The sequence below is a fragment of the Manduca sexta genome, chromosome 17, assembly GCF_014839805.1.
Source record: "Manduca sexta isolate Smith_Timp_Sample1 chromosome 17, JHU_Msex_v1.0, whole genome shotgun sequence".
In the NCBI taxonomy this organism is placed as follows: Eukaryota; Metazoa; Arthropoda; class Insecta; order Lepidoptera; family Sphingidae; genus Manduca; species Manduca sexta.
Window position 1 is genome coordinate 14,728,467 of NC_051131.1, and position 16,813 is coordinate 14,745,279.

At 35.9% G+C, this 16,813-nt stretch overlaps 1 long non-coding RNA gene and 2 other non-coding genes across 5 annotated transcripts; 2 read left to right on the top strand and 1 right to left on the bottom strand.

Annotated features, from left to right (window-relative positions):
- Positions 1-12,520: 12,520 nt before the first annotated feature.
- Trnas-uga lies at positions 12,521-12,602 on the bottom strand. Its single transcript has one exon. It is a non-coding gene; the product is annotated as a tRNA-Ser (tRNA).
- Positions 12,603-14,550: 1,948 nt separating this feature from the next.
- Positions 14,551-15,441, top strand: LOC115448062. 3 transcript variants are annotated; one of them, XR_003939070.1, is made up of 2 exons: positions 14,551-15,076; positions 15,135-15,441. It is a non-coding gene; the product is annotated as an uncharacterized LOC115448062 (long non-coding RNA). The 3 variants fall into 3 exon arrangements; XR_003939071.1 differs by having other exon boundaries at positions 15,151-15,441; XR_003939072.1 differs by having other exon boundaries at positions 14,551-14,859; positions 15,151-15,441.
- A 1,075-nt stretch (positions 15,442-16,516) lies between these two features.
- On the top strand, positions 16,517-16,598 carry Trnas-uga. Its single transcript has one exon. It is a non-coding gene; the product is annotated as a tRNA-Ser (tRNA).
- The last annotated feature ends 215 nt before the right edge of the window (positions 16,599-16,813 follow it).

Here is a 16,813-nt window from a genome sequence, read left to right on the forward strand (position 1 = left end):
AAGTGTCGATAATAAAATAATTATTTTATAACGTTTAATAGCAAACTACGAGCGGGTCATCTAAATACCAGAAAAATCAAAATACTAACCTTAAAAAGAATAAATAAAAGAAACACAAAAACTCATGTGAAGACCTTGTACAGATAATTTGAACAAACAGATCCGCAGGTGAACAAACTGCACTCTCTAACTGCGTCACACGCTTTTTGTAGGGCTTTTTATTATATCAGCAAATAGAAATAGTTTTATAACTGTTTATTGATCTTTCATAGAACGGGAACAAAGAACCAAATCGTATTTTGTACGTATTTGCCTCGTGGTAGCGACGTTTTCTTCCTTCTTTCATCCCTCTCCAAGGTAGAGTCCGCGTTACACACAAATAAAGCTTTAACTAGTTTTTCTTATCGCCGGGAATCCTATTATAAATCCCACAGTAGTCCGAGGAACCGAAGCGGCTATGTCAGAGATACCAGCATGCTATGCACGCATTTCATTTCATTAAAACCCCGCAATAGCCTTCGTCGACGCGTTAGGGGCGGCTCATCAACATCCGAAAATATCGCTTTACCTAGAATCGAATGCTAGTTCTCCTAAACTAAGACAAAGAGAGACAAAATATGGTAACCTATGAGCCCTGATCAATAAGGGAATTGAGAAGTTTCCCAATATATTTAGTACACATACTAGATATTGACCATCGTACATGGTAAAAAATCGCCATATTAGGTCACAGTGGCAAAGGCTCCGTATAATTCCTGCCGGCTTCCCTTTCGTAATTTATGTAAAATCGAATTATAATTATAACGATTTGAAGACCGCATTTATGCTTCACACATTGCTGAACCAAGATAAAAAAATCAGCGCGGCCGGCATAATACTACTCACACTAGAAGATGAACAAACAAATACGATAATGCTTATACCTTCAACTAACATCAGGTGAATTAAAATCCCTTAGCTGCGCTACAATAAGAAAAAATATACCGATAGCACGAGCTCACAAGTACACATATAATGTATATACCTATGTGATATATGTATCAGCAGGGGAAATTAATAACAGGCTTTAATTAGATAAAAGGGATGGAAGCATGCTCAGTGACCCGCGCGCTGAACATTAACGAGATGAGCTCACGGGCCGGGTCAAGGCTGCGCTCTCATGGACCGGAGAGGCTTTTGGAGTGATGAGGTGTGTATTGTCACAAGGTATAGACGGGGTTTTTAGAGATGGAAGTAATGCACCAACAATTCCCAGGTCGGGTAACTATTGTATCCGGGCATGAATTCATGAAAATTCAACGATTGAACACAATGTTCCATAATATTATGTCTAGAGATAAGTTCTCTAATATGTATCAGATCATGAAAAGGTTATTAGCTCGGTCAAGTACAGATGCACTAGTTACACCTCTGTCTGATACCTAAGCTCATGCGAATAACACGATGAGCTTATATTTACTGTACCAAGCATACGACTAATTACAGTCAGTATTAAAAATAAACACACCGTAAAAAATTTAAAAATTCCTCGCGGTTTACCGAGAACGAGGTCCATTATCCTCAACCCGCGTCATCGGATTACTCAGAACCGACCCCAGGGTGCAGACAATTGGCTATTCACAGATAGCGTCACTAGACCGCACTGAGTATCTTTGTTACGCATATAAATACACAATGACCCTTACTCATTACTTGGAGGTAGGTCTCCCGTATACCTTTGACTGGGTACCAATATGTAGGTCTGTCACCAAACAACAGTCTGAAGTGCATGCATGTACTTCAAAGTTCATATATTGTTGTGCGGCGATCGTGACGCTTGCCAACACCTACAAAAGGCTTGCTCAACACGTCATTCAATTGTATATGTTCATTTATTAACCCTAAAAGAGCGATGCAAGTGTTGCGCTGCATGTACAGTCGTATGTAAAAATCGGTCTCATACAAATGAATAAAATCATGGTATCCATTAGCAGATGGTAATGGCATGCTGCATTACTGCAAAGTAATGCAGCATGCCATCACCATCTGCTGTTTGCCGCGTCCTGCGAAATCACATCTTAACACGACAAACTACAGCAGACTTATTACTTTACCATGCCTGGATAAAAATATAATAAGTAGAGAGGAAAATTTCGCTCTACATTACGTGAGAAGAGTGGCAAGACGTAAGGCCGGCGCCTGGCCGGGCGTGCGCGCCGCCGGACAACGGTAATCGCCGCGTTTTATGTGCTCCGTGTAACAGTAACTTTTATTTTGCTCGCGGAACGCTTAACGAGCGTGTTTTCATCTTAGGCTCTGTTTACATTAGCGGTCGGAACGCTGGATTAGTACCTGTTGGAAAATAATGAATTATACGTCAATAACTTCTGCTCAGACATTCACCCGCGTAAATATCTTTTCTTGGAATAAAAATCTCAAACAAACTGAGTTTTGTTTGTTTGAGATTTGTTTTCGTCATAAAAAGTATTCTCCTGTGCATTGACTGCCTTTATGCAATATACATGTTGTTCTGTTCCTCCCTTATAGTGTGAAAAACCACATCAACAAAAATATTCAATGGGTTGTTTTCTATATTATACTAATATTTTTAGGGCGGGTTTCTTTATTGGTTTGGTAGGCAAACGAGTGTGCGGTCTGCCTGATGTTAAGCAGCATCCGCCGCCCATGGACTGAAGCCAAGCCGTTGCCTACCGACAAAGGTTTAGCTAGATATGTCTTAACATCTTCTCAGCCATTTCATGGTCTACTATATCTTTTGCGCCACAGACAGGGTTGATAAAATAAGCTGTTTTGCATTATTTATAAGTACATAATTAAGATAATATTTTGTATGTTTGGTAAGTACGTATTTTTATATAGCATAACCCCACAAACAAGCAATTGTGTTACCTGACGTAAGTGATTTCGGCGGCCAAGCGGCGATAGCTTAGTTGGGAGTGGAACGGACTGCCGAGACGAATGTCCGCAGGTTCAAACCCAAGGGCACGCACCTCTAAGTTATCTAAAGTTATGTGTGCATTCTCTGTAAATTATTGCTTGCTTCAAGGGTGAAGAAAAACATTAAGAGAACATCTAAATATCTGAGAAGAGCTCTATACAAATTTTAAGGGTATGTAAAGTTTACCAACCCGCACCAGGCCAGCTTGATGGACTAAGGCCTAATCGTTCTCAGTAGTAAAACAGGCCCGTACCCAGCATTGTAGGGACAGTATATATTATAATATAGGGCTGATATTATATTATTATTAAGTGATCTGTACAGCCCAAAACATTTATAACGGAGAATCATGGATGCACACCCTTAAGGCGCTCCCCCAAGTTAGACGGCGCGCTAACAAGAAAATCGCTAGAATAAATTAAACAACATATTTGCGCAATGTGTTATCTAAACTTTTTGTTGTTTATTTTTTTTTTATTATGTGGATATTAAACATTTTCGATTCCGCGCAACACCTCCTAAAGTACACAACATATTAACTGGCAACCAAACTATTAGATAGACGGTTTAATGAGGAATTTTTGGTAGTTTAAAATTTTCAAGAAGCCTTAAATTGTGTTTAAGAGATCATTCGCATATGTTTGCATATCCCCGTCCGTAACTCGCGCGCCGTCCCGTATAAAACGAATTGCTAAAGGCTATTTGCCCGGAGAGGGGCTATAAAGGAAAGGGATAAGTATTGCCACAACTGGGATATTTTAGTCACAACCTGCACGCGGCCCTACGCCTGCCTGTCTCACCGCTATAAACTCTGGATGTTTTAATTGCTTTATTTTCGATTTTATGGGACCCTGGCGCTAACAACGGACCCGCACCTCGCTTATCCTGTTTGATAAAAAAATAAGAATGTAATACAACATTTAAAGTGCGAGGTACGTGTCTTAGTTTTTATTCTAGTATGCTTAACTAACTTGTGACATTAATACAATAATTTAACTTATTCCCGTTCTATGGTAGAGATCAGATTTTCATTATGCGCCGTTTTCAATAAACGATCACAATTACTTTCAATCTCTCGCGAAAATGGACCATTCTGAACAAAATATCTTTTACACGCCATAAATGACTTATTTTGATTGGTTTATTCTCGAGATCGGATCGAAGATTGAGATAAGATTCGTTAAATGTTAACGGCGTATATCACTCATAAATTTCTATCTTAAAACCATAGTATTTATTTATTAGGTTTTCCAGCAGACTTAACACTACGATTACGATAATTTAAATATTATAACTTATAGCTATAATGTAAGCCCAAGTTAGGGAAACTCATCATGTGTATAATTGAATCTAAAAGTGACTTAAACGCAGCAAATTAAACACAATATAATTTGGAGACGTTTACGCAATAAGTTAACCTATGCCAGACTATGCAAATCTTGCAGAGAAGTTAAAACATATATTCAAAGAAAATAACTCACATATAAAGAAGCTAAAAATTGTGCAAGCTGTAGCTAAGAATAAGTTTGTTTTCCAACACATATTAACTAGTATTTGCAGAACCTACAAACCTACACATATGTCAATAATATTTTTTGCCTTGAAATCGAACCTCGATCCACAAGCCAGAAGTACTGTCACCAAAACATTGCCTACAACTTCAAGATGAAAACTGAAGGAATCCTTATCACACAGAGGGCAAGAGGTACACTACCATGTATCGATCGGCCCTAGTCCTCCTGCGGCCGCGGCACGCATGTCCTTATGGTCAGCACTCAGCACTCAGCCGGGAATCATAATGAACGGCTTCCAAATTGGCTATTAGACTAAATGACAATTTCATATTTAGCACAAGGACTACGTAATGTTTAACTAACAACTATTGTATGATGTAGTGCATAAGATGCAGACAGGTATGTTTTAGCTAGTGTCATTAATAAGGACAAGGGGCAGGCTACCTTCTTATGATTTGGGAAAAATATAAACACATAACATTGTTGTAATTTCGAAGTTACGACTTCATGGCATTTATGCTAACTTTGGCAAGCTCAGCTATAATATCCCTACAATCAGAAAAAATTGATTACTCACAGCTTAGTAAGAGAAATAGACAAAGCGACACTAAACCAAAGGGACTCTTGTTAGTGTAACTCGCCACATGCAAAGCCTCTCTCTGTGAATAGGCCGCGGCGTTGGCAGTACAATCTGGAAGAACCAAACATCGTCTGTGTTACGTAAACCTAAACGTGTTACCGTGCAGTTTACGCACACGTGTATGATGCATTTTCATTCACTTTTCCGCTAGGGTTGTCAATACGTTTAAAAATTTTATGTATCTATGTAAAAATATTTATTAAAAGGATTTAACTTGTATGCCGTCGGTATAAACTTAACACATTACGGAATGAAAATAATTTCTATATACGTATTTCTATATACAAGTACGTATATCCCTCTTTGGGGATAAAGGCGTTTTTTGATACGCGTACTGTAAAGTGATTCTACTGCGACTGGTAGTAAGTAGAGCAGGTTTATGATCGAATATTAATTGACGGAAGATATGTAGTACTTCTCGACATTTGATACAATTATGGCGGCGTATTTGAATCCGTATCTACAAGTTGACCCCATAACGCGACACGACGACGAGTTTGGGATATTTATATATTGTGTTTTAGTATATAGGTGTAAGTGAAAACGATTCTTAAACTACAGTTTTTTTATTCTAAAAGCATTTAATTTCAGATGGCACATCAAATGGTCGCTTTGTCGCTATATTCCTTATGTAGGCCGGAAAATAAAAATATTCTCATCAAATAATGTATGCTGAAACAAAATGAAATTAGTATAGACATTTGAATAAAACTATGCTTATCCATTATGAACACAAATTATTACAAACAATATTTCTGCCGTATAGTGACAGCCCTGGCGCAACACAGCTGCACACACAGCGCGAATGTTAACGACCTGTGCATTTGTACCATTTCTTTTGTTTACTCTGACATGCGCTAGTTTCGACTACAAATCTTGCATTTTAGTCTCCCACTGGCACCTGTGACTATGGCTATCAAGGTTGTTATGAATCCAAAATAATGCAACTTATCTAATATTAATTTATTTTATTTAGGTATTGCTTTTTTATTTACGAAGCTGAAATCTTTCTCGTTTTGAATTTATATGCAATAATTTCAAAATCATGGTTTTACATTTAAACTTGATACCACCCAGTTGGGCCAAACCGTTCATGCTGAGACTAAATTATTGACAAGACTATACTAATCGTATGCGTTCACTTTACGACTTAAATACAACTAGCAAAAGATTAGCAATAGTGACATATTTGTTAAAAGTAAACACATAATGAATTTGCATAAAATTTAGTATACTTATATACGAAGTCCTAGGAAAATCAAGTTTAGTATTTAACTTTTGTTTTATGACGAAAAAAGATTATCACGCAGACTTTTGGCACGTAGTCATGAATAACATACAACTATTTTTTTACTTTATAACAGACTTCATGCCCCATGTATCTATATGGCGATAGTCTGGACCCCATCACCCAACAAACGAAACATACACAGCGAACATTTGGTGGCCTGATTGTCTGCCTACCCCTTTAGGGACGAAGGTGTGTTGTATGCCCTGACGGTTGATAAGTGATAAGTCAGCCATGAAAGACCGCGTGTTCAATTCTCACACCGACACAAATACTTGTGTCATACGTAAGCTAATCTATCTGTAACTAACATTTGCCATCGACTTCAGCCGTGTGAAAGTAATTTTTCGCAACAACATTTATACAAAACCGTATATTTTTCGAAATAAAAAAGAGCAATCTTGTTCTATGATATAAATATAGCTATGTGTTTCTGGTACTTCAGAAAATGACTTTTATTAATAACTAGCTTTTGCTCGCGGCTTCGCCCGCGTGAAGGTGTTTTCCAGGATAAAATTCCACTGTTTGATAAAAGTCTTGCTACATATTTTCCCGGTACTTATAGGTTCAAACTAATTTTATCCCCAATCTATAATTTCAGTTCAATCAGTCGAAAATCTAAGAACATTTATACAAACTTTCATCCCCTATTTTATCCCCTTAAGGGTAGAATTTATCAAAATCCTTTCTTAGGGGATGCCTACGTCATAGTAGCTTTATGCATGTAAAGTCTTAGCCCGATCCGTCCAATGGTTTGGGCTGTTCCTTGATATATCACTGTCAGTCACCTTTGAGTTATATATTATATATTAACAACTGAAGTTAGCTAAAATTGAGTTTCTCGAAGCCGACCACTATTTATGTACTATGTATTTTGAGACTATGCAATTTTGTCGCGTTCGCGATTCACTTTCACTTTTGTTGAGTTTCAGAACGCGATATTAGATCCTCCAACGCGCACGCGAATTTGAACTTTATGCAGCGGTAATAAATTACAAATTGACTCTCCATTTTATTTAGAAAACGTTTGTATGGGAAATATAAAAATGCTGTTTTGAGGATTTTCCCGGCAATTATTCGAATTTTTCTCACCTTTTAAACCTTCCCTAGACCTCCACAAATAATTCAAGACCAAGATAAGATAAATCCGTTCAGCCGTTCTCGAGTTGTAGCGAGACTAACGAACAGCAATTCATTTTTATATATATAGATATAGATTAGTGAACTGTAGGCGAACGATAAACTCGACTAGTTTCTGCTCGAGGTTCCGCCCGAGTTAATGTCAATTCCCAGTAAGTATAATGGTCACTTTCGGGATGAAAACTAAGCTATAGCATTTAGGAAGAATAATTTTATTTCAAAAAATAATTGTCTAATTAAATAAGTAGTTCCAGAGCTTAACACAAACGAACAAACTTTTCAGATAATTTTATCATAATATAAGCTATAGATGTAGGACAAATACATTATGCACAAATACGCAAGCTAGCCTGTGAAACCTAGCTCAGCACTGGAATGTGCGACGTTGTGATTTTCGGTTATTTCCCGCCGTATGCCGACGCGGCTGTTACGACATCATATCTGATTACAGTTACAATAATATTATGTTGTGCGTCATATCAGGTTTAGTGCCTACTAATTATAATTATTTTTTATTTTATCGCTACTTTAAGTTCCTTAATTTCCTTAATAAGCTTTATTAAGCATTCTAAATGAGCCCACATGGTAAACCTACATACCTACTTAAAAAAAAATCATTATTCGTTAATATTAAACCCTATCAGTAGTACAAGAGGCGCGTACTCAGTAGGTAGTAGACTAATAATAATATAGGGCTGATGTATTTAAGTATCCCTTTATTTTGTTATTTCATTTTTTTACATTTTGATATACAAGATCATTTTGACATTGCGTTACTAAATGAAACGATATACTTACATCTTGGAAATAAAACTTTACAATAACTTACTTGAAACGTAAATGTAAAATATAAATTAAATGTAAATTTTATTCTAACCGTTATGACACGATTATGATTGAGAAAATTCGTCGCAGCGGCAACATCATACTTTCAGTCAGTAACACACTCGCGTATACAACAATATTCGCACTAAACTACAAAAGGATAAAAAAAAAATTAAAATTAAAGCAAAGATTATGACAAAAATATTTGTTATTCATGTATGATTTTTGAAACAATATTCACAGAGGTGAAGACGAGTATATGATTTCATTGATTAATGCAATGTCAAAATGACCCTGAATATGTACAAAAACTTAATGCATATAATAAAAATTAAAAATGAATCATCCTCCGGCGACGAGGCTCAAGACAGGGCTGATACTTTATAAGGTATTTTTATATTGGTAGATACAATGACGCAATAAAGTGTTCAATACACGCTTTTCTATAAAATCTAATGACGAGGAACAAACCAACGCACTACTAGGAACTTTGTTCAATAAACACTACAAGTAACTCCACTCTGCTCGTTGGATAAAAGGCAAATCTCATAATTCTCAGCAGTCACATTGGCTATAATTTCCTGTACTCCTGTAAATCTATCTATACACAATATTATAAAACAAAGTCCCCTTTTCTATTTGTCTGTATATTATCGATATTCTCAAAATCTACTTAACGGATTTTTATGAAATGTATGGAGATAGTTTAAGACCCTGGGAAGGTTAAAGGCCACTTTCTATCCCGGGAAAATATACATATAGCGGGACTTTTACCCGGAACACTCCTTCATGCGGGCAAAGTCGCAAGCAAAAGCTAGTAAACTATAATACTAGCATCTATGCTGTTTCACAGTAAAAATAGTCTTTACGGTGATATCTAATCTGACTCTCGCATATAAAGGATCTACATTAGCACATATGTGAATTTAAGTTAATGTAAGCCTTCTAGTTTATTTTTATTTTTTACCAAAGTGTCATGTTTGTTAAATTTATTATCAAAACAATAACCATTATTCATAAATAAAAGCCCCTGTGCAATACTCATCGCAATAGCACCCAACTACAAAACGTAGGCGTTATCCCAACAGTCCGCAGTAAATCCGCTCCCATACAAACTTACATGCTTGAATTAATGCAAAGAGGCTTTGCTACTGAACTTTATTCGCTTTCCGTTTCAACTGATACTAAATCTGCAGCTTACGATTTCTCGTATTGTGGAAAAATAGTACTTAACCTACTTCCCCCAAAACCTGCAACCGATAAACAATCTTAAAATAACCGAATAAGACTTAAAATAAATCTACCTTTCACTAAACTGTCGGGTCAAAGGGAAAACATGTTTACAAAATTGAACTCTATCACGTAATTTTATGGTTGATTTTCAGTTTAAGTGATCCTGAAGGCACTCAAGGCTTTCAAAAAACTTCCGGGATGTGGCGCGGGTCAACAGCCCAACTTTTCAGTAAAATGAGAAATGTTCTTTGTAAGATTTCTTTCTGAAGCGAAACGTTTTCTGATTATTATACCGATTTGTCGGGCAAGTACTTAAGGCCTTAAATGGCATGAAGTAAGGAGAGAAATATGGCGGAAGTTTGTTAACAACTAATTTAACTTGACTTTCGCTTGACCCTTCTAGGGTTGGCAAACTATTAGTTATTATATCAGGATTGGCAAAGGATTACATGGAACACTAGAGCTTAAGTAATCGGAGTCGCTCAAAAAGGAATATGAGAGGAATTACAACTTTTCCAAACATATTTGGGATCCACCATTCCTGGATGACAATAACTTTGGTAACCATACAGCTACGATAGATACGATTAAAATGCCCGTAATTGCAAAAAGTTTTGTTCGCCCCTGTAGATGGAATAGAATCGCCTAGCATGACCTAACTTACTATATTTCTCAAATCGAAAATATCACATATAATATTTTTGTAGTCTAAATGTTAAATCAGGATTTCAGTTACACAGAACGTTATACCACAAAGCCAGTAAAACCCAAAGGGATAGTTTAACTCTTTTCTGTTTATTTTTTTCTTAAACAAAAGTTATGCCGTGACAACCATGTCGCCATTTGGGCCATTCTCCCATTAATTGGTTGTGGTCACTTCAAAGAATTATAATTACGGGTTTCTATTCTAAGAACGTTTAAAAGTATTTTCAATATTTTTTCCTGTCCTAATATGCAACTAACGTCAATTGGTCATACAAACATAACTGTGTTATGATGACTAGACCACTGCTGACGTCATTGCGGACTTGTTTTGATAGGTCTACGCTTGTGTAACAGAGTGATTAATTTGTAGGTAGAAGAAATTTCGTTTATCTCTGGAAATTGCCTTCATCCTTACATCTGAATGGCGGAACGAGCACGCCAGTCGCTCAGTTGTAACAGCAGTTGCAAACCAAAGTTAACGTAAGAGATATTTTACATAAGTACTTTTATATAAACCGTAAGTTATACAAATCAAGCTATGCACTATGTAATTTTCTCAGCTATGCGAGCTAACCTAATTTAGGTTAGCTTCTGCTCTGCAAACTGTATTAATTCTACAACTGCCCCAAAGAAGTAGAGATACCGCGCTTGTCACTGTCAGGCATTACTTTATAATTATAGCCTAATCAGGAAATTTAAAAAGTTGCCATGTTTTGGTAAATAAGGGACTAATTTCTTGTACTGCCAACGCTAACTTTAAAACGAAAAAGCAATAAAGACGATCCATAAGCGGGATTTTAGGCTATAGCTACAACTATAATGTCCAATTACCCGAAACGTAACATACCTTGTAAAATGCTTAACGGCAGAAATAGATATTGCGACGATACCTATCCAGGCGGAATCTCGTCAACGAAAGACTTTAATAAACTTTAATGAATTTAAAATATGAATGTCTTTGTTGATAAATACTATTTATTCTAAATTCCCACATACCTATTGGGGTTATATAATTAAGTACTCTGTAAGAAACAAATAGGTTTTACCAGAAATATATACCTAATACATTTGTGATTTATTTCGGTCTCCGCCTACCATTTCCGGGATACACGGGTCTGTGGCCATCCGTCCTTATTCCTTCTTTGCTCTTTTAGCGTGCCTTTAGGTGGTGTCTAACAATTTCTAAGTAATGACCGGACGTTTTCTAACTCCGGAAGACACGTATTGACTAATTGATTATCTTGTACACATATGTCATAATCACTATCTTAAATATTCTTTGACACCCACCATCAACATTTTAGGAATCAACGTAAAGTAATACAGTACAAAGTGCTACCTGATTTGGGAATTGAAATGAGCATGACTCGACCTAGAGACCAAGGTGGCTAATGGCAGAATATTTATATATACTGGATAACGTGTACATAAAGTGTAAAACGCGCCATAATGGCCTACGTAAGTGTATCGCGTCCCGGGATCAGCCTGTAAAATATATGGGGTTTCAGCCCAGTATAGTCGTCACTCTATCTGGACTATATTCCGTCAGGTACAGAGGCATCACTTTGCCATGCCCGCTGGACAAAAAGGAGTTAAAAATGATAGATAGCTAGCTCTGGGATTGTAGAGTTTGTCTTCAATAATTTATACTTAGTAGCCGGAAGGCAGAATATATTATCTAATCAATGATCTTACCTTACATTATATTATTGTTTCCTGCTACCATCCGTGCCATAGAGGTACAAAACAAAACTAGCAGTTATTAAAAAATTCAAATCACCTAAACCTTGTGTTCTTAAAGACAATCACTTTTTCTTAAATAAAATAAAGTTTCCAGTGTTATTTTATATTGAATACATAACAAATAATATTTCGATTAATGTTAATATGTAGAAGCATTCTAAAGTTTTAAAAGTATTTTTTTACAGACACGGGAATCGAAATACAAATCACAAATTTCAAGTATTTTTTTGCGATTAATAAAGATTTTATTTCAAATTGCAAATTATGAATTTCATAAAAAAATAATAAGGATATTTAAAATATTTCCCAATGCGTCCTAGTCATTATGCTATGCCTAAACAATAAATTTTAAATCACTTAATACAAATTTTAGAACACAATAATTTGCGAGCAGATATCATATTTTAACCATAGTGCATGAAGTATTTTATCTATGATTTTAACTCATTATTACGTTAAAATAAAAAATAAAAAATATATATCACGAAAAAAACCGCTGAGGACAGGATTCGAACCTGCGCGGGTAGAACCCATTGGATTTCAAGTCCAACTCCTTAACCACTCGGACACCTCAGCTGTGATAACTGTTGCCCAAATTACCTAGCACATTCCCAATACTTATCTATACAATATTTTGGTACATTATGACGTCATTGGTATAGAATTCTGCGCATACACAGAACAAAGACCATAAATTACATTGTTATCAATGTTTATTACCAAATACTAGATACCCTATTTATAATTTTTGATAGGTAAGTATATTTCTAAATACAATGAAGGGTGATAAGGGGCAAGAAGATACTATCGCCATAAATTAAAAAATATTATTGATTATTTCCTTACGTTAACGACTAGTATTTTAATTAAATAGTTAAACATTGGTGTATAATTTTCGTTATAAATGAAGAATTATAGGAATAAAATATAAAATAATGACTGCTAACCATACACGAAACTGTAACTTGCCTCCTGGAATAAAGTCGTTAAAGTTGTATGTGGGCAATCTCTGAAAACGATAATTAAATTATAATTATTTGAATACAAATAACCATAGCCTTAAATAACTTAATCATTCGTATTTTAAGACACCTTACTACGTAGAATTGTGAGGGGAGACGGGACTAGGTCTACCGTAAACCTGACTCTACCATAATAATTTTATTTGCGCTTTTTACATATCTATTATTCTCTTTTATTTAAAATATCTTCGCTTGTTCCCAAAAAAAAAACTACTGCCGCCAAATTAAACTAATTTTACTAGCGATCTGCTTTATAAAAGAAAGTACGTTTTTATGTCCCAATTTTTCTTAAAGAACCTTATTGATTTTGCATCAATTTGCTAAATTGCTTGGGACTATTAATTTACCAGTACCTATCGAGTTACTCGAATTAGGGGTTGCCAGGTTATTTTATAAAATTGTACGGTACATTTTTATTTCAATAAGATGTCATATTTATGCCAATTATTGCTCTAATATGTGTTTACGGAAGTACTGGGTTTAGATAACCGTGGAACTTACGGACTCAATATAACCTATATAAATGCAACAAAAATTTTACAAAAAAACATCATTACTTAATAGATTTCCGAGGGTACCGGAGATGCTATTATACTCTGTGTACTGTGCCAAAAGCCTTATGGGGCACGAATTACAAACACAAAATAAGAACTCAAGAGTTTTTCTATTTTTAAAATTCACATGAATTCTATTTCGTAATTTGATTGAAGCTTATACTTCATTTATAACAAATAATGAAACAATAAGATGATAAAAAGTAAAAAAAATACGTACAATAAAGGTAAGATAATTCTTAGCATTTTGTAAGGATTCCAGTACGTAGAAATCTTCCCACACAAGCAGCGGGCGGGTTAAGTACCCGTTACCTGGCAACCCCGCCGAGATAACGTTTTTCTTTGTGTTCAGCGGATATTTTATTACCCGCCCTTGTCTTTGTGCACTGGAATAGACTTGTTATTGGATCGATGTTACTTTATAAAAGAGATTTTGTATTTACCTAATAATAAAATTGTTTTTGGTCTAGAAAGTTCTATATAAAACTAAGTACCTACTACCTAAGATGTTTTTATTACATAGATACGTTATCCGAGCTCAATACTGGCAAGACGAAAGTAAGGTAACTGCCCGACATTCACTTAGTCAACCTCCAACCACTGTCGCGACTAGTCGGCTTACTAACTTTTGTATTTTTATAAATAAAATGCCTTCCTGTGTTTTTAGACGATGTACACATTATACTCCAACTGTGAATGAAAAACGTTTCATTTTATACGTTAGTAATAAGTATACACTCTTTAACTTATTTTTAAACTAATAAATCCATTTTATTCGACTGTCATGGCGACGGGGCGGCCGACGCTCGGGCCCATTCGGAACCACTCGGGCTCGCTCGGGCCGTATCGATGCGAGCCGCTAGGGCTGTGACTATAGTAAATACTCCGCTGTTTTTATATGCAATTTTGTTAGTGTATGACGCGTCTATTTGTAAAATGTCATTGCCTACTACGATGTTTTTTTTTAATCTAGTTGGCATTATATTTAACTATAATATGCCTCGTCTGAAGTTTTCTATCGTCTCATAGTTCATTCATCGTAAATATTCTTAAATCATGACTGTAGTAAGTGTAGTCACATGAGGACCAGCCGTGACTGCAAGTCATCGAGTTACATTTGCAAATGGCGTCGGTCTCTGAGCTACTACACCGAATGCGCCTCGCTGGAGCGCCCTCGACCGATGCATTCGTTTGAGCGCTCCACAAAGCATGATGGCGGGTACCAAGAGCCCTCGCAACCTCTCGCACACATAGAAGGTTCTCGAAGAGCAGCATTTGTTTCATACAGTACTGAACTTTACCTAGTGCTCAGTTTTTTCTTAGAGGTCATAATTTGTTGGCTTATTTGAGAATAAGACCAGGTCGATAATATGTGCCCATTATTCTAACACCAGTATAAAATCTTTAAATAGTAGGTATTGTGAGATTTAACGTTTTAAGATACTAAGCACAACTTGGTGCCAGTAAAAAGCAGGTAAAACTTCAATTTTTAATGGTTTTCCGTGAGCTTGTTACCACTTTAATTAAACCAGCTCATTGACTTTGCAGGCAAAACTGTCTTCAATGTGGCTTTTCAACATTTTATGAAGAATTATAATCGTATAAGAGACAGGTGGTGTAAAGATGTACAAATGGTAGTGCTTCAAGTTACCTCCTAGTCTACTCCACATTTCCTTTGAACAGCAAATTGGTCACGTTACGAGTACTCTATCAGTATAGGTGGGTGGATCATTACAGGAAAGATAACTATCGATCTATCTAATCTAGGTACGCTATAACAATGTCTGCGTTAGATTAGAAATAATTATAGATAATAATAAATGTAGTGTAACAGATCTACTGTTTTTTATGTCTTTTAAATAACTACGCCCTTGACATATATTTATTTATGTATTACATCGGTAAGCACAGAAAAATTAACAAATAAATATACTGATGTGTGTTACTTACTTAAATTTACAAAACACCAATGAGTTGCCAGAATAGCAATTTACTCCCAGATGCCGATGAACTCTTCCTCGTGACATTGCTAAAAGGAAATGAGCATGATATGCGGGCCCATCAGCCGTATCTCTGCTTACCTTAGATATTATTACATAGAATTGAACTTACTGTTCTGTATGTTATAAAATTGAATTTGGAATGTTGGTACCGAATTCCATAAAAAAAATTCAAGTATTCAAACATCGAGCAGTTGTTTTAAAACTAAGTAGGTAAGTATATCGTGTGATCAATAAATATCGCACTCTTTTGACTGTTATGTCTAGAGGGTGCGTGTAAGTAAGGCTAAGGAAGATTGATGCACGGTCCGACCGTAAAACTAATAAAGGGCAACTTTACAATAGTGCGTAACCTAACAGCCCAACGTCTATCTTATAATAAAATAAACCTACATGATATATACATGCACCACCTCATGCCTTTTTCTCCGAAGTGTCAGAGAGTAGTGCATCTAGTTCATTCATATTTTGCCGAAGAAAATAAATCAGTTCTATGACGTGATAAGCGACGAGCCTATCGTTATATCGAGCACAAACTGCCAATGCCAATCCCGTGCAAACTCTGATATATATTTTTTTTTCTTTCTAAAACCCATACACATGTAAGTTTACCAAGATGGGATTCAAACATAGTTGATTTTAATAAGTATTTACTTTACTTATGAAATTTCAACGCCATTTTCTGTCCTCCGTGGCGAAGCAATCAACAAGAGTTCAAAATCGTCCTCGCGCAGGTGCGCATTATAGGTACAATGGACTCCGTTAGACGCCGCTTTATTTAAACAATGTTATGAATGCCCGTATCCTTAATTGAAAGATGTTTAACATATTGTTTAACCTAGTTACCTTTGTTAATTTCAACAACTGAATAAACTTGTTTAATAGTGCACGCATATTTCGTTAACGTGAATACAGCTGAGGTGTCCGAGTGGTTAAGGAGTTGGACTTGAAATCCAATGGGTTATACCCGCGCAGGTTCGAATCCTGTCCTCAGCGGAACAGGTTTTTGCATGAAATAGCTAGCGAACTTTTTTTTAACTACTTTTTACGGCTATTTAGGAACTTTGAGTGTCGACCTCCTTCTATTCTCCCAACCATTCCCTTCATAAATACTCCTAACGACAACAATTTACGAGGAAGGATTGGGTTTATCACCCATCTATATTACAATAAGTAAGTCTGTTCCATCCCAAGATCTTCCACATATAGTT